The 26,247-nt window shown below is 38.4% G+C and overlaps 1 protein-coding gene across 1 annotated transcript in view; it reads left to right on the top strand.

Moving 5' to 3' along the window:
* The window catches only part of LOC138706600 (muscleblind-like protein 3), a 1,567,271-nt gene that overhangs the window by 608,501 nt on the left and 932,523 nt on the right, over nt 1–26,247 (top strand). Inside the window, exon 3 of the mRNA XM_069836101.1 lies at nt 25,830–25,906. The gene's annotated coding sequence lies outside the window, so the exon portion shown is untranslated. The remainder of the gene's footprint in view (nt 1–25,829; nt 25,907–26,247) is intronic.

Raw genomic sequence — 26,247 nt, 5'->3', positions numbered from 1 at the left:
TCTCCAACGACACCAATATTAAAAAACACAAATTATAAAATTAATCTCCATAAATACCTCCCCCTGCATATGTGTGAAGAATGAGAGTTGCATGTTGCATACACAACAAAATTCAGAATTAAAAGTTGATTCTTATTCAGATATGGGATTGGTGTATGCTTTACATTAATTTCACAATCATAATTAATAATATGTCACGTTAACCAAGTCTACGTATATTAAATAGGTCCATGTGCAGTTGCTAGGGTACAAAATCGTGCTAATACTAAAAGTGACAAAAGAAAATGGCAGTTAAATTTATTTTATCCATAACTGTTATCTAAACTGGTCTTTATTTCACCGTCCTTAGCAATCTAAAAAAAGGCTTTATTGATAGCACTGAATTAAAAGTTTTTAATTCACTGCTGTAAATTAAAAACTTTTTCCATGACAGCCAACACATTAGCAACCATAAAATCCATACATTCATTCATTTATATAACTTCTTCACAAATAACACATTACAAAGAAAAAGTGTACAATTGAAAATTAAATTTAGATACCAGTAATGGATAAAATATTGTATATAGCACACGAGACTAAACAAATTTTTTGCGCTCTTGGAAATTCTACTTCCGCATAAAATCTGATTTTATTCTCTTTTACTATGAATTACTATCAGGTGCATTATTAATTACAAATTATTGAACCTTTTACTTCTTATACTGTATATCTCATTAACACAGTCTACGTTATCTATCGCTATAATATGGTTGCTAGGACACAATAGACATACTGTATTATATGGTAATCGTTACTAAGTTAATGGCATGTGCATTATTAATAACAAATGAGTCCACACCTGTGGAGTGACGGTCAGCGCTTCTGGCTGCGAAACCAGGTGGCCCGGGTTCGATTTCCGGTCGGGGCAAGTTACCTGGTTGAGGTTTTTTCCGGGGTTTTCCCTCAGCCCAATATGAGCAAATGCTGGGTAACTCTCGGTGCTGGATCCCGGACTCATTTCACCGGCATTATCACCTTCATCTCATTCAGACGCTAAATAACCAAAGATGTTGATAAAGCGTCGTAAAATAACCTACTAAATAAATAACAAATGAAGTTCAGAGTCAGTCTTTCTATGTCACATTAACACAATCTATGTTACCTATCGTTATATTTGGTTACTAAGATGCAATAGACACATGGAAATCGCTGTTGAGTTGATTTTATGTGTATTATTAATTACAATTCAACCTTAAGAGTCAATCTCATACAGTATGTACCATCAACACAATCTATGTGATTGCTGGGATATGAAATCGTGTTATTCTAAATTCAACATAAGGAAATCACTGTTAAGTTTATTTTATGTGAGTTATTAATTAGAAAGTTCTCTTTTATGTTACTTTAAAATAATCTGTGTTAACTATATTTGGTTGGTAGGATATGAAATTCTGAAAATAATAAAAAGTAGTTTCAAATTCATTTTATACTATATTATTATTTATTAATTGCAATATAATCTTTAGAGTCTGTCTTCTTATGTCACTTTAACATAATGTTAATTATATGTGGATTGCAGGAAAGAAAATCCTTGAAGTTCATTTTATGTATATTATTATTATTATTATTATTATTATTATTATTATTATTATTATTATTATTATTATTATTATTATTATTATTATTATTATTTACAATTTAATCTTAGAATCAATATTCTTATTATTTTAACACAGTCTGTGTTAAGTATATGTGTCTGCTAGGATACGAAATCATGCTTATACCACAGTCTAGTATATACAGTCACGAAGCTTGAGTTTATGAGGGTACTAGAAACAATAGATGTTCAGGTACTATTTCGCATTGTCTGTAATGAGGCGATAGTAGCGATTCTAGTGGTTAGCAACTATCTATGGATGCATATTTACTACGTATTGAGCTTCGTGACTGTATATACTAATTCTAATTTATTCACAATTTACATTTGAAATGATACATATGAACTGATACCCGAAATGCGCATATGCTCGTACTAGACTGTGCTTATACTAAAACTGATACAAAGAAATTGTTTTTAAGTTCATTGTATGTGTAGATAGTAATAATTGAGCCCTGAAGCCAGTGTTATGTCAAGATAACACAGTCTTATGTCAGCAACCTTGTAGATATGTTAAAAAAAAATATGAACGAAATAACATTTCACATGATTCCTATCAAAGAAATTTTCCAAAATTTTCTACAAACACAACTTAAGTCAAGACAAGAACACAAACTTTACGAGAAGACTTTTTTTTCATATCCTCTTGTGTCAGATATTATTCGTTTTCAAAATGTTCAGATTTTTTCGCTCTCCTGTAATAGTAATATGCGTTACAAGAGCGGTATGTTGAAGTTTTCATGTTCGAGGAAAAGTTTGAAAAAGCGAAGCGTAGTTGAGCTTTTTTAATTTCCGAGAATTGAAAGAAAACATACCGCTCGTGTATCGTACATTATTTTGTACGAAGATCGTTTATTAAGTTACATACCTGAAAGAGGAAATTATAATTAGTTGCAATGAAATCTCCATCTTGGTTTCTGTTCAATGACGACAAATTTGCAAAACAAAAATATCTATCTTCAACATTGTTGCTTTAAAATGTTTTCTGTGTTTACTATACTCCAGCAGGCCGTGATATACGTCTGCCTTCCCCCCCCCCCCAGTCTATGGAATCTTGTTGATTTTTTCACGGCTTCCTTAATGTTATTTGCATCACGAATGCAGTAACTTTAGTGGAGTTGTAGAGTTTACTTAATGTTTGCAAATATTTAAAAACAATAATTAACATTGCAATTTAGGTGAAATTGCAGTGGTAAGTTTCCAATTTATAATTATTACTATAATGAACGTCTCTAAAAATAATATGTTAAAAGCCTAAAGCAGTAAAATCAATATGTCACTTAAGCGGTAAGAAGAGGGAAATTGTTATGTGTGTTAGGTTGGGAATACTGAATGTGGAATTTTAGACTTTCCGCGGATTCGTTTTGTGCGGAAACCAAGCAAATACGCACGATCTCGCACAAAATTGATTGTTTTGACATTATGAGGTTGTAGTTCAACACCATCGATATTGTGGCTGTTAGGATATAAAATAGCCATAAAATTGAAAGAGATTTACACTACAATCTTGTCAGCGTAAGATGCGTCATTATATTCCCACAGTCTAGTATATACAGTCACGAAGTTCAGTACGTAGTAAATATGCATCCATAGATAGTTGCTAACCACTAGGATCGCTAATATCGCCTCATTACAGACAATACGAAATAATACCGGCACAGTCTATTGTTTCTAGTACCCTCACAACTCAAGCTTCGTGACTGTATATGTATGCAAAGAACTTCGTAAGAAAGACACTGCTCTCAGCAATCAATTTCATTGCTGTCGGTTGCATCTCGTAACACTAGAAGACTTTATCGCAGGCGTTCACGTGCGTGATTGTAGAGCAAGTGCGTGTTTTATGCGTACCAACTAGGTGTATGACAGGCGCGTAAGTCATAAAGTGACGTCGGCAGCGTCGCAAGAGTGGGCGTGGCAGCCATTGTCAGTCCCTGATATTAGGTTTTTTCAGGCCTGCAATTGTGGAAGCTCATTTTCAGGGAAGTGCTTGGCGAGCTTTCATCGTACGAGACGGCTCAATTGTCACTTGACTCCCCAGCGTTGCCGTGCATTCTACTGCAGTACACGCATAGGGTAGCGTGGGGAAAATGCAACCCAAAATTTGACGAATGAAAATTTCAAAACTAATATATGGAAAACTATTCACAATTTTATTTATCTGTAGTGTCCTCCATTCCACAATATTTCATTCAATTCTATATTTTTCTCCTATTATAACTATTTCATTCCCTTTAATGTAGGCCTACTCATCTAGCCTTAATTTTTAATTTTCTTAAACAAATTTTGACTTTTTATTTTCAAGTCATATGAATATTTCACTTCTAATGGTAATAATATCATCAAACCACCTCAACTTTTTTAGATTTTAATATCCAATACACAGCTGCATTCAGAAAATTACACACCTGTAAATTATTTTTAGTAAGTCTTGAAATGTTTAATAACCAATTTAATTTGAACTTCAGCAGTCCTGCAGGTCATGGCGTTCGTGTAATAGCCTATTGTTTATTGTAGTTTGTGTTTTGTTTTATTTTGAAAAGCCATTATTTCTCAAAACTGACGACAGATTGATTTTGGAAAATGTGAAAATGATGTAGGAAAATTAACATTTGACTGAGAATTACTATTTATCTGAAAAACTTTGGGATCCAAGCTTCAGGGGTCATTTATTAAAATCCGTTCAGTCGTTTTCCCATAATTTTCCGGTACATCCGGCGACGCTGATATAACCTCTGCATTTGCGAGCGTCGTTAAATAAAACATAACATTTAACATCCTTTACCAGTTCAAGTTATATAGATTTGCAATTTTAAAAATCTGATCGTGCAAAAAAAAAGTTGTACAATACACGTTTGTGAAGTGCATTACAAAATTTCGGAAATTGAAAAACGAGCAGAGCGAGTTTTTCAAACTTTACCTCGATTTTATAAAAAGCACTTCCAACCTTGTATCATAATATAGCCTACTATTTCACTTCACATTTCAGTAATTTGATGTTACATCTTTCTTCCGGGGAGTTCTTCAAATTCATTGTATATGACATGTTTAACCTTAAATTGCCAAAACTTCATTTCTCGCACTAGTTTAGTAAACCGTTTCGGACTGTAAAGAAAACAACTATCGCAATGTCCATATTTTATATGTTGTACAATATTACATACTAGGTTCAAAAAGTTCCCGGAATTTGCTATTATCATAGAAACAACGTACCTTAAACAATATTCCACAGTATTCCCTTCAAAATAGTTGCCTTCCGCAACAACACACTTTTGCCAACGCGTGTAGAGTTCCTGGAAGCAGGCCTGGAAGCCATTTTGTGAAACCCGTCTTAGTGCTCTCGTCGCGTTTGCGATAACCTCTTCAGCATTGAATCTCCGTCCTTTCAGATGACTTTTCAGACGGGGAAACAGGAAGTAATCAGGTGGTGAGAGATCAGGAGAGTATGGTGGGTGATCCAAAGCAGTTATGTTGTGCCTGGCAAGAAAATTCTTTACAATAATTGCGCGATGAGCAGGTGCATTGTCATGCATAAGGAACCAGTTGTTTTCTACCCACTTTTCTGGACGTTTCCTTCTCATTGCGTCCAGGAGGCGACGGAAGATTTCTACGTACAATTCTTTCGTTACAGTACGACCTTCTGGAATGAACTCATGGTGGATGAGACCCTGAGAGTCGAAGAAAACTTCCAACATAACTTTGCCTTTGGAAGTGTCCCTAGGAAATTTTTGCTTCCGAGGAGATGTTTTCGATTTCCACTCAGATGACTGTCGTTTAGGGACTGGGTCATACAAGTAGTACCAAGTTTCATCACCAGCAATAATTTTGTTTAAGAAATCACCATCTTCATCAGCCATACTGATCATGTCCCCAGCAAGAGTCATTCTTGTATCTTTCTGTTCTGCCGACAACATTTTCGGAACTAACTTCTGAGACACGTAATGCATGTTGAGATGCTTGTGAAGAACATTGTGTACACTTCCGACTGATATTCCGACCTTTGCTGCTATCTCTTTTATGGTTTTACGTCGGTCGTCCCTCACAACATTACGCACACGCTGAGCGATTGCTTCATTTGTTGCAGTTGTTGGTCGGCCGCTGCGTACGTCATCTTTGATGCTATCGCGGCCACCAGAAAAGCGTTTATGCCAGGCATACACTTGAGCTGCTTCGCCATATGCTTCTTCCAACAATCTTAATGTCTCTGCAGGAGTTTTGTGTATCAAAACACAGAACTTGATGTTTGTACGTTGCTCTGTGGACATAATTACAAAATGCGACGAACAAACAAAACACTATGATAAACAATTGCCTACAACTCAAAACCAACTATCGCCATTATCAACACACTTAAAGAAAATGACATCATGAATGTTACCAACAAAACAAATGTATAATATCCCTTGTTATATATTAATACGAAAAATGGTAGTAAAATTCCGGGAACTTTTTGAACCTAGTAGTATAGTATTGTGAAATTTGTATTTTCCTACCAATTTTTTTCTGTTGTTCTACTAAAATTATAGCATATAGCCTATTAACCTGTTATATCCTATAGGATACTTTGTGAATTTATGAGTTAAAAACTGAACTAAACTTTATCAGATTACGAGCAGGGCTAGACTGAAGGAGGATAACAAAGAACGTTAACGTGGTGTAGGAACATTCTGTCAAACAGATATACGCTAGTAAATAGCACACTCCCAAGGCCTCTTGTTATTGATTGGCATAGTTCGCCCTAATGTTTAAACTCAACGTCGGGAAGTTTCCTTCTGTTTATGAGTAAAAAACAAACTATAACACGATGAGCCCCTCAGCCGTTATGGATGATTTCCTAAATCGGATATCGCTACTTGTCGTAGCTCCCCAAATTTGTTACGATATTGGGTAGGCACCGGACCCATACACTGGCCGAATTTTCATGAGAAAATTCCATCTCCGCGAGGACTCGAACCAGCGTGTATTCCGTAACGCGAGTCCAGGTATCATGTCTTAGACCAGTGTGTCGCGCAGCCCCATGGAGTGCGTCGCGAAATTCTGGAATTGAAAAATAAATTTTATGCCCTCCAGATAGTCTCTTTACACCGCATTTTTTTATTTGCAACGAAGTCTTTGATGTGGTACATTTTATTTTCAAACAGACTTTACCAATGAAACGTGAACACCTGCAACAATGCTCAATTTAATTTTTCTGCCTGGCGATAATTCGAATAAAAGTGAACACCTGCAACAATGCTTAGTAATTCGTTTACTCTACCCACTTAGGGCCGTATTCACCAACGTCGGTAAAAATTTTATCTCGGTTTTTAGCTACAAAAACTTAGATAATGGCTACATTTGTATTCACCAACAAAATTATCTCGGTTAATTGGGATTATCTCGGTTTAAAATTTTACCGGAGAAATGTTGGCCGATAAAGTAGGAAAAACTGAGATAATCGAAATAACAAGATGGCTCGTAGACGACTGGAATATTTAATTGATGAAAGGGAAAATGACAGTGATGAGGAATATGGCCAAGAGTACAAAAGACGACGTCCAGGTGGCTAAAAGAACGCGCCACATACTTTGAGGACTACGATGACTCAGACTTTGTAACACATTTTAGATTATCTAAAACTTCAGCTTTATCAGTCTTATCAATGATAGAACATAATCTGGAATTTACAACAAATAGGTAAGCTGAATTCTCTACAATACCTATTGTTTATAGCAGAGAGAGGCAGCAAAAATTACCGCACTTTACAGGGGACGTCGATCAGCTGTAGCAGCGCGTGCGGGCCGAGCATTCAGTTTCATTACGGTAGGCCTAAATTATTAGTTTCTCGCCATTTTCTGAATAACTTGGTTATGTATTGTCTCGAAGGCATTGCAGCGTCACGAAACTGATGTAGAAATTTGCGAACAGTACAACAGTCATAAGATTTGTTTTTTAGGAGAAATGTCTCAACTAGAAATATTCGTTGTACAATACTATACGTCACCATACTGACAACGAACACAAATAATGTTCAATAACAAGTGTATTAATGCAACACTACGTAATAACGTGCACTCACTAAACACCTACTCGTGAACTAAACACTCCATACGCTTCCCGCTGTCCACACACTCAATCCTCACCACTTGGAATTTTAGGCCTACCGTAATAAAACTGAACGCCTGGCCCGCCCGCGCTGTTACAGCTGACCGGTGAGTCGAGCAATGGGTTGCGGACAATCTGTTCCCCGACGTCTTCTGCATAGTGCGGTAACTTTTCGCTTCCTTTCTCTGTAGTTACCCAATTTATATACCTATAAGCTAGTGCTATAAATACACACACACGCGCATATACATGCATACTAACGATCGTATTGACAGGCATCGTAGTTGGCTATGTATCTTTACATTTTTTCATAAAATTAAGAAAATTAAAATTACATTGAAGTTACTTTTCTCCCATTTTAGGAATCAAGCTGTATCGCCCATAAATCAGCTGCTACTAGCACTAAGATTTTACGCTACTGGTGGTGACCAGCTCAGCGTTGCAGATTACGCTGGTGTGAGTCAGTCTACAGCTTCCCGAATTGTACATAGAGTCAGCAGTGCCATAGCTGCTTTACGATGCCAATATATTAATCTTCCGCAAACACCTCAATCTGTACTTCAAACGCAGATGCGTTTTTACAACATAGCCAGATTTCCAAAAGTAATAGGAGCAATGGACTGTACCCATATTAGGATACGATCCCCTGGAGGTAATAATGCGGAACTCTTCCGAAACAGAAAGACTTACTTTTCGCTAATGTGCAAGCAATATGTAATGCTAATATGGAATTTAGCGACATAGTGGCTAGATGGCCAGGCAGTAGTCACGACAGTACCATTTTCAATAATTGTGTACAGCGAGTCATATTAGGTTTCTTTCTACGTTTCTGATCAACACTAGCCATAACTTACGGTAGATAAACTATTTTCGCACACCTAACCTATATACACTCGTAAACTTGTTTATTCTTACAATGAATTTATAGTGCGCATGGCGTTAATCAATTGTTTCCCTCTATGCTTTCCGTGCGTCGTTATGAAAAATTTAACTATCAAATGCAGTCTGAAACGAAAACTCCGTTTTTGAAAACCAGGTTAATATATTATGTGGTGAATATAGAACTGAGCGTTATCCGAGATAATGGTATTACCAGAGTTTTAGAAATCTGAGATAATAGCAAATATTACTGACGTTGGTGAATACGGGCCTTAGTAATAAACAGAGTTTAGAACCTTCAGAACATATTGGTCAGTTTCAGTAGGCCTATATACATGTGAGCGGATGATAATGCGACTATTTTATCAAAAGTGCTTTATTTAGGTTTTATCACGGACAAATTTTTTATTCGAAAAAGACAGTCTGAATCAACTTCTGGGTTAGATGACAGGGATGCTAATTCAAATGTCGTGTGGCAAATTCCCTTCAGGATTCACAAAAACACACCGAGTTTCGTAAATACAGTAAAGGTTCATTCACAATGAAAATTAAACATAACGTAAACATTAACATAAGCACATAAACATATGCCACAAACTTAAGTAGCCAAGGCCCATTCACAATGAAAATTAAACATAACGTAAACATAACACGTGAGTGGAAACAAACATACCGAATCAACAAAACTACAGAATATATTACATAAAAATGGAGAATTGCACAATGACTGACGATCTAGCTATTCAATTTATGTTTCTAATAACTACAATGGCATCAGTATATGGCTTTCAACACTTGAAATCAAAGAAACGGAGATGTAAAATAATCAACATTTCGTCATATGATTCCATGTTGCGCGCCTAGCTATCATCACGCCCAATAGATCAAAATATTGCCTGTAGGCAAAGCCCATCAGATGTTAAACAAAAAGTGAAAACACGCTCTCCGATTGTGTACTGTTTCCAAATCACATAAACATAAGCATGAAAGTTTGGACTTTGCAAACTTTCATGTTAACGTCTTATGATTAAGATTAAGTTTAAGCTTATGTAATTCATTGTGAATGCTTTCATTAAATAACATGGACACAAGGTTTTATGCTTACGTTATGTTTATGTTTAATTTTCATTGTGAATGGGCCTTAATGAATACTTGCATATGGTTTTACGAAATTCTGTTTTTCTTGGTTTTACGTGGCGTGGAGATGAATATAAACAAAATCCCAAGTGTCTTATATGCGGAAATGTATTGTCAAATCAGTCAATGGTGTCGAATAAACATTATTATTATTATTATTATTATTATTATTATTATTATTATTATTATTATTATTATTATTATTATTAAAAACAAGTAAGTATGTCGCGATATCGTGGGCGTTCAGTAAAGTGTGTCGTCAGTCAAAAAAGGTTGGGAATCACTGAATTAGACCACGACGCCACGGCGCGGGACTAGCTATGTTAAACATAGGCACTGCCTGTTGAAATGCAGTTCGGTTGGGACACAGGACGCATTACCCTTAGCGGGTCCTCACGGGCCGAAAGTCGAACCCAAGGCCATGAGTGTGCAAAGCACTGACCCCAGCCGCTTCGGACCGGTTAGGCGACTCGTGCCAGGAATGCCCTCACCGACCGCTCGCAGTGCATCGCAAGTCGATGGATTTTCTTCACCGGCAGACCCGGCTTCGATGCCTGACTGCATAACAGTGTACATCGATTTTCTCCACAACAGATTCAGTTCCCGTATTCATTAGGATCATCCTCGGTTCCTCCATTGTACTTTGAAATAGACCACGATCTGCTTCTCATACCGCGATGACCCTCACAGTACTTTTCATTGTTCTCTCTGCCTTATTTTTTCGTCGCCTTTACTAGTTATCCCCATTCTTTCCTCTTGTATGGTCTTCTGCTTCTCTGCTCTTTTCCTTCTCTTCTTATTCTTTTCACTTTTCCTCATCTCTCTTCTCTCCATTCTTATCTCCTCCAATTTTTTTCCCTCGTAATTCATCCAGTACTTCTATTATGGTTTTATTAATTTTTTATTTAGCATCTTTTGAATGAGAAACTTGCACTGTCACTTTGAGAGAGGAAAAGAGGTTAAGGGTGTTCGAGAATAAGGTGCCCCGGAGAATATTTGGAGCTGAGAGGGATGAAGTTACAGGAGAACGGAAAAATTTACACAACGCAGAACTGCACGCATTGTATTCTTCACCTGACATAATTAGGAACATTAAATCCAGACGTTTGAGACGGGCAGGGAATGTAGCACGTATGGGTGAATCCAGAAATGCATATAGAGTGTTAGTTGGGAGGCCGGAGGGGAAACGGTCTTTGGGAAGCCGAGATGTAGATGGGAGGATAATATTAAAATGGATTTGAGGGAGGTGGGATATGATGGTGGGGACTGGATTTATCTTGTTCAGGATAGGGACCGATGGCGGGCTTATGTGAGGATGGCAATGAACCTCCGGGTTCTCTAAAAACCACTTGTATTGTATCATATTTAGAATTCTTACTTCTGTTCCTCTTTCTTTCTTCACTTCTCTTATCCTCCTTCCCGCTTCGTCTCTTCCCGTTCTGTTTCTTCGTTCCGTCTTGACTCTTCTTGCCGTTCCGTCTTTCCTTCCCGTTCCGTCGTTTCTTCAGGTCCTGTCTCTTCACGTTCCGTCTCTCCTGCATGCTGTTTCTCTTCCCATCCCGTCTCTTATTCTCGGCTTATCTATTTTTCCCGTCCTATCCTTCCCATTCCGTCTTCCTTTCCCGTCCCGTTTCTTCTTCCCGCTCTATTCCCGCCCTGTCTCTTCTCTTTGTCTATTCTTCCCGCCCTGTCTCTTCTTCCTATCCTGTCTCTTCTTCCCGCCCTGTCTCCTCTCTTTGTCTATTCTTCCCGTCGTCTCTTCTTCCTATCCCGTCTCTTCTTCCCGCCCTGTCTCCTCTCTTTGTCTATTTTTCCCGTCGTCTCTTCTTCCTATCCTGTCTCTTCTTCCCGCCATGTCTCCTCTCTTTGTCTATTCTTCCCGTCCTGTCTCTTCTTCCTATCCTGTCTCTTCTTCCCGCCCTGTCTCCTCTCTTTGTCTATTCTTCCCGTCCTGTCTCTTCTTCCTATCCTATCTCTTCTTCCCGCCCTGTCTCCTCTCTTTGTCTATTCTTCCCGTCCTGTCTCTTCTTCCTATCCTATCTCTTCTTCCAACCCTGTCTCCTCTCTTTGTCTATTCTTCCCGTCCTGTCTCTTCTTCCTATCCTATCTCTTCTTCCCGCCCTGTCTCCTCTCTTTGTCTATTCTTCCCGTCCTGTCTCTTCTTCCTATCCTATCTCTTATTCCCGCCCTGTCTCCTCTCTTTGTCTTTTCTTCCCGTCCTGTCTCTTCTTCCTATCCTATCTCTTCTTCCCGCCCTGTTTCCTCTCTTTGTCTATTCTTCCCGCCCTGTCTCCTCTCTTTGTCTATTCTTCCCGTCCTGTCTCTTCTTCCTATCCTATCTCTTCTTACCGCCCTGTCTCCTCTCTTTGTCTATTCTTCCCGCCCTGTCTCCTCTCTTTGTCTGTTCTTCCCGTCCTGTCTCTTCTTCGTATCCTATCTCTTCTTCCCGCCCTGTCTCCTCTCTTTGTCTATTCTTCCCGTCCTGTCTCTTCTTCCTATCCTATCTCTTCTTCCCGCCCTGTCTCCTCTCTTTGTCTATTCTTCCCGTCCTGCCTCTTCTTCCTATCCTATCTCTTCTTCCCGCCCTGTCTCCTCTCTTTGTGTATTCTTCCCGCCCTGTCTCCTCTCTTTGTCTATTCTTCCCGTCCTGTCTCTTCTTCCTATCCTGTCTCTTCTTCCCGCCATGTCTCCTCTCTTTGTCTATTCTTCCCGTCCTGTCTCTTCTTCCTATCCTATCTCTTCTTCCCGCCCTGTCTCCTTTCTTTGTCTATTCTTCCCGTCCTGTCTCTTCTTCCTATCCTATCTCTTCTTCCCACCCTGTCTCCTCTCTTTGTCTATTCTTCCCGTTCTGTCTCTTCTTCCTATCCTGTCTCTTCTTCCCGCCATGTCTCCTCTCTTTGTCTATTCTTCCCGTCCTGTCTCTTCTTCCTATCCTGTCTCTTCTTCCCGCCCTGTCTCCTCTCTTTGTCTATTCTTCCCGTCCTGTCTCTTCTTCCTATCCTATCTCTTCTTCCCGCCCTCTCTCCTCTCTTTGTCTATTCTTCCCGTCCTGTCTCTTCTTCCTATCCTATCTCTTCTTCCAACCCTGTCTCCTCTCTTTGTCTATTCTTCCCGTCCTGTCTCTTCTTCCTATCCTATCTCTTCTTCCCGCCCTGTCTCCTCTCTTTGTCTATTCTTCCCGTCCTGTCTCTTCTTCCTATCCTATCTCTTATTCCCGCCCTGTCTCCTCTCTTTGTCTTTTCTTCCCGTCCTGTCTCTTCTTCCTATCCTATCTCTTCTTCCCGCCCTGTTTCCTCTCTTTGTCTATTCTTCCCGCCCTGTCTCCTCTCTTTGTCTATTCTTCCCGTCCTGTCTCTTCTTCCTATCCTATCTCTTCTTACCGCCCTGTCTCCTCTCTTTGTCTATTCTTCCCGCCCTGTCTCCTCTCTTTGTCTGTTCTTCCCGTCCTGTCTCTTCTTCGTATCCTATCTCTTCTTCCCGCCCTGTCTCCTCTCTTTGTCTATTCTTCCCGTCCTGTCTCTTCTTCCTATCCTATCTCTTCTTCCCGCCCTGTCTCCTCTCTTTGTCTATTCTTCCCGTCCTGTCTCTTCTTCCTATCCTATCTCTTCTTCCCGCCCTGTCTCCTCTCTTTGTGTATTCTTCCCGCCCTGTCTCCTCTCTTTGTCTATTCTTCCCGTCCTGTCTCTTCTTCCTATCCTGTCTCTTCTTCCCGCCATGTCTCCTCTCTTTGTCTATTCTTCCCGTCCTGTCTCTTCTTCCTATCCTATCTCTTCTTCCCGCCCTGTCTCCTTTCTTTGTCTATTCTTCCCGTCCTGTCTCTTCTTCCTATCCTATCTCTTCTTCCCACCCTGTCTCCTCTCTTTGTCTATTCTTCCCGTTCTGTCTCTTCTTCCTATCTTATCTCTTCTTCCCGCCCTGTCTCCTCTCTTTGTCTATTCTTCCCGTCCTATCTCTCCTTCCTATCCTGTCTCTTCTTCCCGCTCTGTCTCTTCTCTTTGTCTATTCCTCCCGTCCTATACGCCTTTCTCATCCAAGTGGTCCATAGTTCGATATTTACATATGGGTAATGAAAGAGTTTAGATTTATATCTTCTTCCCACCGTACAATGATTTTGTCCCTTATCGCGTATTGTCCTGTTTTGTCTTCGCGGCATCTCTGTATTGTACTGATCAGAAGAACAAAATGCCTTGTAACTCGATTATCAAAGGCCGAGGTAAAACATCGCAAAGATTAGTTACTGCAGAGATCGGCTGCACTCCACTTCGTAATGGGTGTGACCAAGGCGTCCGTCAACACGGGCCGAGTACGAGGCTGCTTGAATGCACCATTGAGTCCGATGCTAGCTGGAGAGGGACGGAGAATGATACTGCAGAGTTAATGACAGCAGAAATATGCTTGGCGTCGCCATAGAGCAAACGGGCGTGGTTCGTACCCAGTCAAGGGTATCGGTGCAACCCTCAACAGCGCACGATATTTTTACTGAGGCATTGTTCACTGCTACAGCCATGAAACATAGTACGTACAAAACATATACTTATATTAGATCCGGTACCGTAATACAAGAATGTCTTATCTTGGCAACCGCATGTAGTTAACATAGACTCCGTTCAAGTGACAAAAGAATTCTGACTCCAAGGTTCGATATTGTAATTAATAATGTATATAAAATTAACTTTATGTTCGACCATGCCGAAATGTAGTAATTATACACCTGGTAGCAGACCTTTAATGCATGTCATTAAAGTACACCTACTCATTAAAGGTCAGGTCTTTCAGCCAATGACGACCCAGGTTACAACTGTTCAGCCAATGACAGGTCAGCTTTCTACCGTTATAAAACCGCAAGTATCGATTATTCTCGGATATGCAATCGAAAGTGAATTAGCGAAAAGTCACGGAGGCTGGAAATCCAATACTGTCGCAGAAGGTTATGTTCTGTTACTATAATAATTAGCGTTAATTGTAATAGTACATTATGCAACGAGCCTATAATGAAGGTAATTAAGAAGCGAGTACGGATATTTATGAAACGAGCGCAAGCGAGTTTCATAATTTTCATACGAGCTTCTTAATTACCATTATAGGCGAGTTTCATACGACTTTTTATGCTCGACCATATTTCTAACTTGATATTATTAATTTTCTTTGTATCTGACCTCGACCAATGTCCCATATGTTGTGAGATGTGCGCAGACGCGAAAATATTGATTTTTTCCGAGGAACAGATGTTCACATTGACCTTGCTAGGCCATAAGAACGTACAGAGATAACATTGAAATTAAATTAGACATTGAAAAACGAGATGACAAATTGAATTTATTTGAATATTATTTACAATTAACGCTAATTATTACAGTAACAGAACATAACCTTCTGCGACAATATTGGATTTCCCGCCTCCGTGACTTTTCGCTAATTCTCTTTCGATTGCATATCCGAGAATAATCGATACTTGCGGTTTTATAACGGTAGAAAGCTGACCTGTCATTGGCTGAACAGTTGTAACCTGAGTCGTCATTGGCTGAAAGACCTGACCTTTAATGAGTAGGTGTACTTTAATGACATGCATTAAAGGTCTGCTACCAGGTGTATAATTACTACATTTCGGCATGGTCGAGCATAAATAATATTCAAATAAATTGAATTTGTCATCTTGTTTTTCAATGTCTAATTTAATTTCAATGTTATCTCTGTAGGTTCTTATGGCCTAGCAAGGCCAATGTGAACATCTGTTCCTCGGAAAAAATCAATACTTTCGCGTCTCCGCACATCTCACAACATACGGGACATTGGTCCAGGTCAGGTACAAAGAAAATTAATAATATCAAGTTAAAAATATGGTCGAGCATAAAAAGTCGTATGAAACTTGCCTATAATGGTAATTAAGAAGCTCGTATGAAAATTATGAAACTCGCTTGCGCTCGTTTCATAAATATCCGTACTCGCTTCTTAATTACCTTCATTATAGGCTCGTTGCATAATGTACTATAAAAGCGATTTTCTTATGCCAGTTTTAATATTAGCACGATTTGGTTTCTTAGCAACCACATGTATTTCACATAGGATAGATTGTGTTAACGTGACATAAGAAGACTGACTCTAAGGTTCAGTTGTAATTAATAATGCACATAAAATAAATTTAACAGCGATTTTTGTTTCTTAATCTATTTTTCTCTTTCTTCTTTTTTTGCTCGTGTGTGTTATTTGTTGGTTTGAATTAAGTTATTTGCTGTATTTAGTAAACTGGCTTTGTAAATGTTATGTTATATTATTGGCTAAGACCACACCGTACACGAGCCTGGCTCTTACGGTAATGGCTAGAAACATTTTTGTTTTATAATTTTAATTTGTACTCACTACCTAGCTAGCATAATTAAATAAAATTTTCTTATGCCAGTTTTAGTATTAGCACGATTTGGTTTCTTAGCAACCACATATAGTTCATATAGGCTAGATTGTGTTAACATGACAAAAGAATCCTGACTCCAAGGTTCAATATTGTAATTAATAATTAATCCACATAAAATTAACTTAACAGAGATATTCTTATGCCAATTTTAGTATGAGCACCATTTGGTATCGTAGCAACCACATGTAGTTCACATAGGCTAGATTGTGTTAAGGTGGCATAAGAAGAATGACTTAAGGTTCACTTGTAATTAATAATACACATAAAATGAACTTAATAGCGATTTTATTATGTCAGTTTTAGTATTAGCACTAGTTGGTATCCTAAGCAGCCACATAGGCCTACGGTATAATTATCATAGATTGTGTTAATGTGACATAATCAAACTGACTCTAAGGTTCAATTATTGTAATTTGATATTGATATTTGATATTGATATTTATTTGTCATTCAACTTTACAATTCACAGTTATGGTGGACATTCACATTTCTGTTTTTCGATTCACCATCCCTTTATACATATAACTCTTTTCTATTAAGGTATTCTTTGCCGAGAATTTCTTGATTGCTTTCTAATGTTCTATTATGACTGAATTGCTATATGTCCTTCCCCCTCTATCCTCTTCTATTCTCTCCCTCCTACCTGGACTGTTTCCCTTCCATTCCTAAATTTCCTATTTTATTACCCCTATCCATATATTTATTTCTATAATATTCCTACAGTTATAGTACCCCTGCTACTACTCCCAATCCAAAACATTGAAAAACATCAAATATCTAATTCACTTAAATTACACTTCCAATTTCTCTCTCATTCCACTTCACATTTGTTCAGATATATACAGTACACACATATATATTTTTTTCCCCCACTTTAATTCTCATTGTATTCATTGTTTGATAGTTTATCTTATTACACTCTTACCCTATCTTCTTACACTTAACACTTTCTTCTCTGTTCCTTTTCTTACACTTTTGCCACCCCTAACTTTCCTGCACTCACTTTTTAGCACTCTTCTTCTTCGCTATATCCTCTCCAACGCCCTATCTATTCAGTCCTCACAATCACTAATATCTGGTAGTCGCTTCATTCCTTCACTCGATCTTCTCATGTCTTCTCTTGCATTTCCTCCATTAGTCTTGTCTATGCTCCTGACCTCAGACACTACCAGTTGTTTCCTTAATCCTTCGTCCGCAGTATTTTATATCTGCCTCACGTTATGTTTTCCTCCTTGGTTTATTCTGGTCAGCTGTTTCGTACTATTGTAATGCGCATAAAACATCGATTTACTCATTTCAGTTTTAGTATTAGCAGTTGGTATCCTAGCAACCATTAGAGTTAACATACATTGTGTTAATGTGACATAATAAAACTGACTCTAAGGTTAAATTATTATTGTAATTAATAATGCACATACAATAAACTTAACAGGGTTTTCCTTATGTTTCCTTTAGTATTAGCACGATTTTGTTTCTTAGCAACCATTACAGTTAACATAGATTGTGACATATAAAACCACAGTCTAGTATATACAGTCACGAAGCTTGAGTTGTGAGGGTGCTAGGAACAATAGACTGTACCGGTACTATTTCGCATTGTCTGTGATGAGGCGATAGTAGCGATCCTAGAGGTTGGCAACTGTCTATGGATGCATATTTACTACGTATTGAGCTTCGTGACTGTATATTATACTAGACTGTGATAAAAGTGACTCTAAGGTTAAATTATTGTAATATTAATAATGCACATAAAATGAAGTAATAGCGATTTTCTGTATGGCAGTTTTAGTATTAACACGGTTTTGTATCGTAGCAACCATATGTAGTTATCATAGATGGCAGAGTGCTGCATTGGAGTTAAATCGCTCGCTTGAACTCGGTCGAGTGTCACACCCCCGAGTGAGATACGATCGGTCGTGATACGCTCGTAATAAATAGAAGCACAGTACAAGGTCATCTCACCGACATGTCTTATCTTGTATGGAAGGCGACAGATAAGATACACATATGTTTTGCTCACACGGTAAAAATAAGGCTTTATTTTCTGCGTTTATGACAAACGTCTAATGGAACAGTCAATGGAACGTACCAAAACAGGAACATGAAGTTATAAATAAAATAGTATGAAAAACTTCGATATACAGTTATTATTGCTAATTAATAATTATTCAATATTTGATTTGCCACATATATAATATGATAGGTCCATACATAGTGTTCCGCCTATATACTGCGACAATGTAGAAACGGTTTACAAATATTATTGATATAGCAGTAGATTAATAACAATATTAGTACAGAGATGTCACAGAAATTATAATAAAAGGAATAATCGTGCTGCACAACTGTTACAGACGCAAAGATTGATGCACTAATTATTAGAGATTATTATTATTATTATTATTATTATTATTATTATTATTATTATTACTAGAAAACTTGATACAGTTCTTGCATTATCGTGATTGTGTTCTCCGTTTATAATAATTACATTTACATCCAATAACATCTATCAGATGTGGCGAAAACAAAATCACTCCTGTGTGGGGGGGGGGGGAAACAAAAAAACATTTACCTACAACATTTATATTACATTTTTAAGCAAGTTTTGTAGTTGTACTGTGGAGAGGTTAGTTAAACACTGCAAAGTTTTGAAATGATAAACATCTATGATGTTACTACACAGTTCATCACTGTAACAAGAACGAATGTCTAACACTCGGCTTATACCGTTCGAAGATTTACCGCTCGTGACAATTTTACCCAACATGCATGTGCGCTACCTACCGGATTATGCTATGAACTACTTGGCGCTAGAGCGAAAACGTCCGATGCAGACCTCTGATAGATGGTGTTAACCTGACATAATAAGACTGACTATAAAGTTTAATTTTAATAATTAGAAATGCACCGCATATAAGATATTCACCAGCATACTTCAAACGGTAGCGCGGTCATTTGTTTATTCGGAGCTACGCGTAGGCGTGGGTTCTATTCCCGATTGGGGTGATTAGATGGTTGAGTTTCTGTAAGATGATTGTCAGGTAATTATATGACAAACCCTCTGTCCCATTAGCCGAATACCATCTCGCTATCACTAATTCCATCAACGCTATTATCCTAGTAGTTGATACACCGTCGTTAAAAAAAGCGACTAAAAGTTGAAGTTATTGGCGATTTTGTCATGTTAGTTGCCTAGCTAGCACTGTATATGCATTTAATAAAAGGGTTTGCACTATAGTTGCGTAGAGGCGGGATGGTTTTCTTGCTCCTGATATGAACAGCAACTTGATAGCTTGAGTGTTAATTTCGAGTTCATGTGGCTAGTAAGTGTGTGGCCACAGAGAGGCTAGGAACAGAATTAATTGCTACAACAAAAAGCGCTCTGTAATAAATATGGTCGGAGAGGAATTTCACGCAACGCTGCATTTTAAATTCGATGGCAAGTTGGCAGAAATAAAGCGATACGATCGCCATTAGCGGGTACGCAAGTCGGAAGTTATTCAGCAGCCGAATAAAATAGCATCGGCCAGATATTGATCTCACGGCCCTCTGATATGAATGCATTGCCCGCAATTTGAATGGAATGTGGTGCGTTTGGGCAACATGTTTCTTGTTATTGTGTGCAATATTATTCAAACGCAGGGCTATACAAAATGCTATGTTTTCGTAAGTCTGCTCCTGAAAATGAATAATATTCGTGAGATATAAGAAATTGCAATGTATTGTGAGATCTGTGGACTTGATATGAAACCTTATGAGGCGAGGTGAGCCCCGGTAAAAATTCACCAAATAGTGACAGGCAGGTAGATGTTCAGTGGCGGTAGATTAAGATAGACAATTTGGAATTTAACAAAGTGGTACAATATCAGACATACGATTAATAACTCATTCATAGTTTATTTCACCGCAAGCTCAGGATTCTCTGATCTCCCTTCCTTTTCCGCCTTCCTCTTAGTCTCTGCATACGATCCATATGATATCTTAATGTTGTCTTACTTACAAATAGCTTTTAAGGAACCCGTAGGTTCATTGCCCGCCATCAGTCCATATCCTGTGCAAGATTAATCCAGTCTCTATCATGTCCCACCTCCCTCAAATGCAGTTTAATATTATCCTCCCATATACATCTCGGCCTCTCCCAAAGGTCTTTTTCCCCTCCGGCCTCCCAACCAACACTCTATATGCATTTCTGGATTCGCCCATACGTGCTACATGCCCTGCCCATCTCAAACGTCTGGATTTAATGTTCCTAATTATGTCAGATGATGAATACAATGCGTGTAGTTTTGCTTTGTGTAACTTTCTCCATTCTCCTGTAACTTCGTTTTCTTAGCCCCAAATAATGTCCTAAGCGCCTTATTCTCAAACACCCTTAACCTATGTTCCTCTCTCAAAGTGAGAATCCAAGTTTCACAACCATATAGAACAATAGGTAATATAACTGTTTTATAAATTCTAACTTTCAGATTTTTGGACAACAGACTGGATGATAAAAGCTTCTCAACCGAATAATAACAGACATTTGCCATATTTATTCTGTGTTTAATTTCCTCCCGAGTATCATTTATATTTGTTACTGTTGCTCCCAGGTATTTGAATTTTTCCACCTCTTCAAAGGATAAATTTCCAATTTCTATATTTCCATTTCGTACAATATTCTCGTTACGAGACATAATCATATACTTTGTCTTTTTAGGATTTACTTCCAAATCTATCTCTTTACTTACTTCCAGTAAAATTCCCGTGTTTTCCTTAATCGTTTGTGGATTTTCTCCTAGCATATTCACGTCATCCGCATAGACAAGCAGCTGATGTAACCCGTTCAATTCCATACCCTCTCTGTTATCCTGGACTTGCCTAAGGGCATACTCTAGAGCAAAGTTAATAAGTAAAGGTGATAGTGCATCTTCCTGCTTTATCCCACAGTGAATTGGAAACGCATCTGACAGAAACTGACCTATAGGCCTACGAACTCTGCTGTACGTTTCACCGAGACACATTTTAATTAATCGAACTAGTTTCTTGGGAATACCAAATTCAATGTTTTGTTAAATTATGTTTTGAACTTACGAGGTTAGTCAACGTCGGAATTAACCGTGAGAAAGACATCGCTGACATATTTGCCGTAAAACTACAACACGAAAGTCGAAGCTTTATTTCCCGTCCCGGCAAAAAAAAAGTTTTATCGTCCTTCAGAACTCCATCTCCCTCGCCGGGTTTGAACTAGCAAATCTCGGAATACATGGACACATACGTACATGCAGAGTACATACACACACAAACACACACCCACACACTGTATCTATTTCTCGCCTAAACTCGCTACGTTCATACGAATTTTAATCGTGTTGCCTAGCAACTCTGGTAGAACAGCTTTCATCTCTTGCGCTGTGATTGTGTTTAGTTGTTAACTGCTGGTCGCCATTTTGGCCACGTCTTTATTAGTAATTGCATTGATTGACTGTTCTGGGGAAAAAAGTTAAATGCCACTACAGACAATTTCCAAGCACTCAGAAGAAATTAGCTGACCTCAATTACCCCTGAATAGCTTGTGGCGCGCTTAATCAAGCCGTCCAACTATCAGTTGCGCCATTGTGATGCTGCGGCGATAGTGATAACACTGTGGCGGGCCTTACATCGCAGACAACACGTGTAACCGTACCGGCCAGCGGAATTGGAGTTTGCGAATGGGGCAGAAAATAGCGAAACTTTGCAAAAATAAAAAAAATAGTAATAATAAAAAGACAGAGAGAGGGCGAATATTTTGTACCTATTTCATTGAGAGAATAAAATACATTCTAACTTATGTACAGCGAAAGTCATTGATAATGCTTCGAAACATGTAAACGAAATTGAAATGACCGCTACATGAAATTACATCGGCTTTTACATTGATTCGCATAACAATTCAAATTGAAATTCAAATACCATTCTTCATTCTCTTCTTCTCACTCTTCTGTGTTCTTCTCATACTTCTCTCTTGCTCTACTCATTCTTCTCTCTTTCCTCATTATTTTGTCTGGTCTTCTCATTCTTTTCACCCTCTTCTCATTCTTCTCTCTGGCTCTTCTCATTCTCTTCCTCTTCTCATTCTTCACACCCGCTTTTCATTCTTCTCTCTGGCTCTTCTCATTCTTCTCACCCTCTTCTCATTCTTCTCTCTGGCTCTTCTCATTCTCTTCCTCTTCTCATTCTTCACACCCTCTTTTCATTCTTCTCTCTGGCTCTTCTCATTCTTCTCACCCTCTTCTCATTCTTCTCTCTGGCTCTTCTCATTCTTCTCACCCTCTTCTCATTCTTCTCTCTGGCTCTTCTCATTCTCTTCCTCTTCTCATTCTTCTCACCCTCTTTTCATTCTTCTCTCTGGCTCTTCTCATTCTTCTCACCCTCTTCTCATTCTTCTCTCCGGCTCTTCTCATTCTCTTCCTCTTCTCATTCTTCACACCCTCTTTTCATTCTTCTCTCTGGCTCTTCTCATTCTTCTCACCCTCTTCTCATTCTTCTCTCTGGCTCTTCTCATTCTCTTCCTCTTCTCATTCTTCTCACCCTCTTTTCATTCTTCTCTCTGGCTCTTCTCATTCTTCTCACCCTCTTCTCATTCTTCTCTCTGGCTTTTCTCATTCTCTTCTTCTTCTCATTCTTCCCACCCTCTTTTCATTCTTCTCTCTGGCTCTTCTCATTCTTCTCACCCTCTTCTCATTCTTCTCTCTGGCTCTTCCCATTCTCTTCCTCTTCTCATTCTTCTCACCCTCTTTTCATTCTTCTCTCTGGCTCTTCTCATTCTTCTCACCCTCTTCTCATTCTTCTCTCTGGCTCTTCTCATTCTCTTCCTCTTCTCATTCTTCTCACCCTCTTTTCATTCTTCTCTCTGGCTCTTCTCATTCTTCTCACCCTCTTCTCATTCTTCTCTCTGGCTCTTCTCATTCTCTTCCTCTTCTCATTCTTCTCACCCTCTTTTCAATCTTCTCTCTGGCTCTTCTCATTCTTCTCACCCTCTTCTCATTCTTCTCTCTGGTTCTTCTCATTCTCTTCCTCTTCTCATTCTTCTCACCCTCTTTTCATTCTTCTCTCTGGCTCTTCTCATTCTCCTCCTCTTCTCATTCTTCTCACCCTCTTCTCATTCTTCTCTCTGGCTCTTCTCATTCTCATTCTTCTCACTCCCTCTTCTCATTCTTCTCCCTGACTCTTCTCATTCTTCTCACCCTCTTCATTCTTCTCTCTGGCTCTTCTCATTCTTCTCACCCTCTTCTCAATCTTCTCTCTCCCTCTTCTCATTCTTCTCCCTGACTCTTCTCATCCTTCTCACCCTTTCCTCAATCTTCTCTGTTTCTCTTCTCATTCTTCTCTGATCTTCTTCACGTTCTTTTCTGTCCCTCTTCTCATTCTTTTCTATATTCTTCTCATTCTCTCTTCCTCTTCTCATTCTTCTCACCCTCTTCTCATTCTTTTCACCCTTTTCTCATTCTTGTCATATATTCTCATTCTTCTCTTACTTTCTTCTCATTCTCTCTCACATTTTCATTCTTCTCTCATTCTCTTCTCATTCTTCTTACATCTTTTCATTCTCCCTCTTCTCATTCTTCTCACCCTCTTCTCATTCTTCTCTCTCCTTGTCATTCTTCTTTTCCTTCTTCTCATCTTCTCTGTCCTAAGCTCATTCTTCTGTCTTCCATTGTCTATCTCTCGCTCTCTCTTTTAATTTTTTTTCCTCTCCCTCTTCTCATTCTTCTCTCTCCCTCTTTTCATTCCTCTATCTACCTCTCGTCATTCTTCTCTTTCCCTTTTCTTATTCTTCTCTCTCTCGTTTTTCTCTCCCTCTTGTCAAGCGTTTTTCCTCTTCCTCTCACGCTCCTTCTCATATTTCTTCTATTTCTCTCTTCTATTCTGTTTCCCGTTTTCCTTCATCTCATTACATTTGTCTTTCTTCTCTTTCCCTTTAGGCCTATTCCTTCATGCCAGAAAGCCCCTCTATATACGTTCACAGTTCCAACAAACACTTTGTTACTAGGCACAGTTCACGACTTGTCAGCATACAGTGCGTGGAGTTCATGGTGTGATGCAGGTACGGTCAGTCTCTTCTCTGGTGCATTAATTAGCGGCAGGGCCACTCCAGGTTTTTATGCAGCCCTCACTCATCAACATTTGACAGATTTATTGGGCACGTTGGAGCAGAGGCTGCTGCCCCGTCTCTCTTCTCTGCAGCTCCCAAGGTCGAGCCTTGGAACCGGATTTTTTCGTACGCTCTACTTTTATGATGTGGCTTCTGAAATTGTGGGTCGCGTACCCGTTAACACAAATGTCAACCTCTTCTTTCCCTCGTTCCTTTTAACTCTCTTTTCCCTCACTTTTTAGGGAAATTCTAATACCAATAGCTATCAATAATATGTGATCTGGATTTAATATACAAATCTGCGGTTACCTTGGAAACGTGAAAAAATGCAACCGACAGATAAGCATGTTGTTGTTTAGTCAACTGTCCGCAGACCAAAGGCAGTACAATATTGTTAATACGTACATTTGGTCAAATGAAGGTGGCCTGTCTCTTGAGCAGTTACAATTTCTAAGTCCCTTCGGGTCAGCGCGCAGTTCACCACCGTAAACCTCCGTGCGCCGCTTTAGTTAACTCCATAATACAAGGCGCTGATTTGGGCTATCTCCACAGCATACTTCGAATCTCCGTAGAGAATTTTTTGTTTTGTCCTTTCTTTTATTTTATTATTATTATTTTTTTTTTGCTTATGTTAATTCATATTACTTACAGATAATTATAAAATTGGTGAATGTTTGTGGTTATAATTCCAGGAAATCAGGATATATTTTGTCATCAGAATTATGGTTTTTCTTCTTGTTTACAATTACTACGTTTAGGTACTGTTGATCACGAATTTAGATTAGTATAATAATCATATTCCCTGTAGCACAACTTGCAAATTAATTATTTCCAATTATTTAACCGTCAACATATTTACTGAATGTTCCTAAGGCAATAGAGTGCAAAGCAGCAGGGATTAATAAAATAATCAACACAGCATTTTAATATGAGAGTCTCTAATTGTCATCTTTATTGTTACTTCTTTCTAGCGTCAAAAGTTTATATTAACACGAAAAAAAAATAATAAAGCGAAAAGTATTCTAAGGATAAAAAAAATTACGAAAACCTGTTATATTTTCACTGATGCATTAAAAAAAAGTTCAGTAGCTCCACGAACATCTGAATTTTCAACCTCACGAATACTTAGCTAACGCTCTACCACTACGCTAAAAGTTTTACTGCAGTCAGAATGGCATTGTACCTAGCAATGGTCGTACTCCACTTGAGAACCTGTTATACAGTATATAGTGTTTGTGTTACAATATTCACTGTTTAAACACTCCGAACGATCTGTATGTTTCAAATATCGTATATAAATTATTTTCTTGGAAGATTCTACTGACTAATAGTTGTTTTCCTCATTATAACTACTAGAACAATATACGCAATCTTTCGAACAAAGCCTGGCTGTTCCGAGCGCTCACGGAAATACCCGATTGGAACTTAGTCTCTCAAACGCCGGCCACTTTTATTTTGACCAAGTGTACATATGAGCGTGTATATTAATAATGAATATAAATTATTTGGGTTGGCTGCCAAGTGAACCACTTGGTCTGTGGATAACTAACCTTTTTCTCCTTTTCTTTCAGGTATGACTCGGGCCAGAACCTAGAAAGGATAGACTATAATCCAGTGTTTCTCAGCCTGTGGACCGCCACACCTTAAGGTATTGATTTCTTCTTTTTAAGAATTCCATGTAATGAATTATACTTTCAGAGTATTTCCGAGATCAGATCACAGTACCGTTTAATCTAACACTGTTGACACCGATCACAGTCACTGTCATTATCATCTCTTCGTCAATTTTGCTTCAAATATGTATGCCATTGTATCCCAGTAGAGCCAATAATTATTGGTATTATTTCTACTTAGTGTTCCACATGCGTTTCACTTCAGTTCGTTCCTGGCTGATGAAATTTAACATCTACAGGATGTTTCAGAATAATAACTATTCCTAATTTTAATATGTAATAGACGGCGTGTAATTAAATATTTTTTTCTTAATAA

The sequence above is a fragment of the Periplaneta americana genome, chromosome 9, assembly GCF_040183065.1.
Source record: "Periplaneta americana isolate PAMFEO1 chromosome 9, P.americana_PAMFEO1_priV1, whole genome shotgun sequence".
NCBI classification, from domain to species: domain Eukaryota; kingdom Metazoa; phylum Arthropoda; class Insecta; order Blattodea; family Blattidae; genus Periplaneta; species Periplaneta americana.
This window is presented reverse-complemented; position numbering and strand designations above follow the sequence as displayed.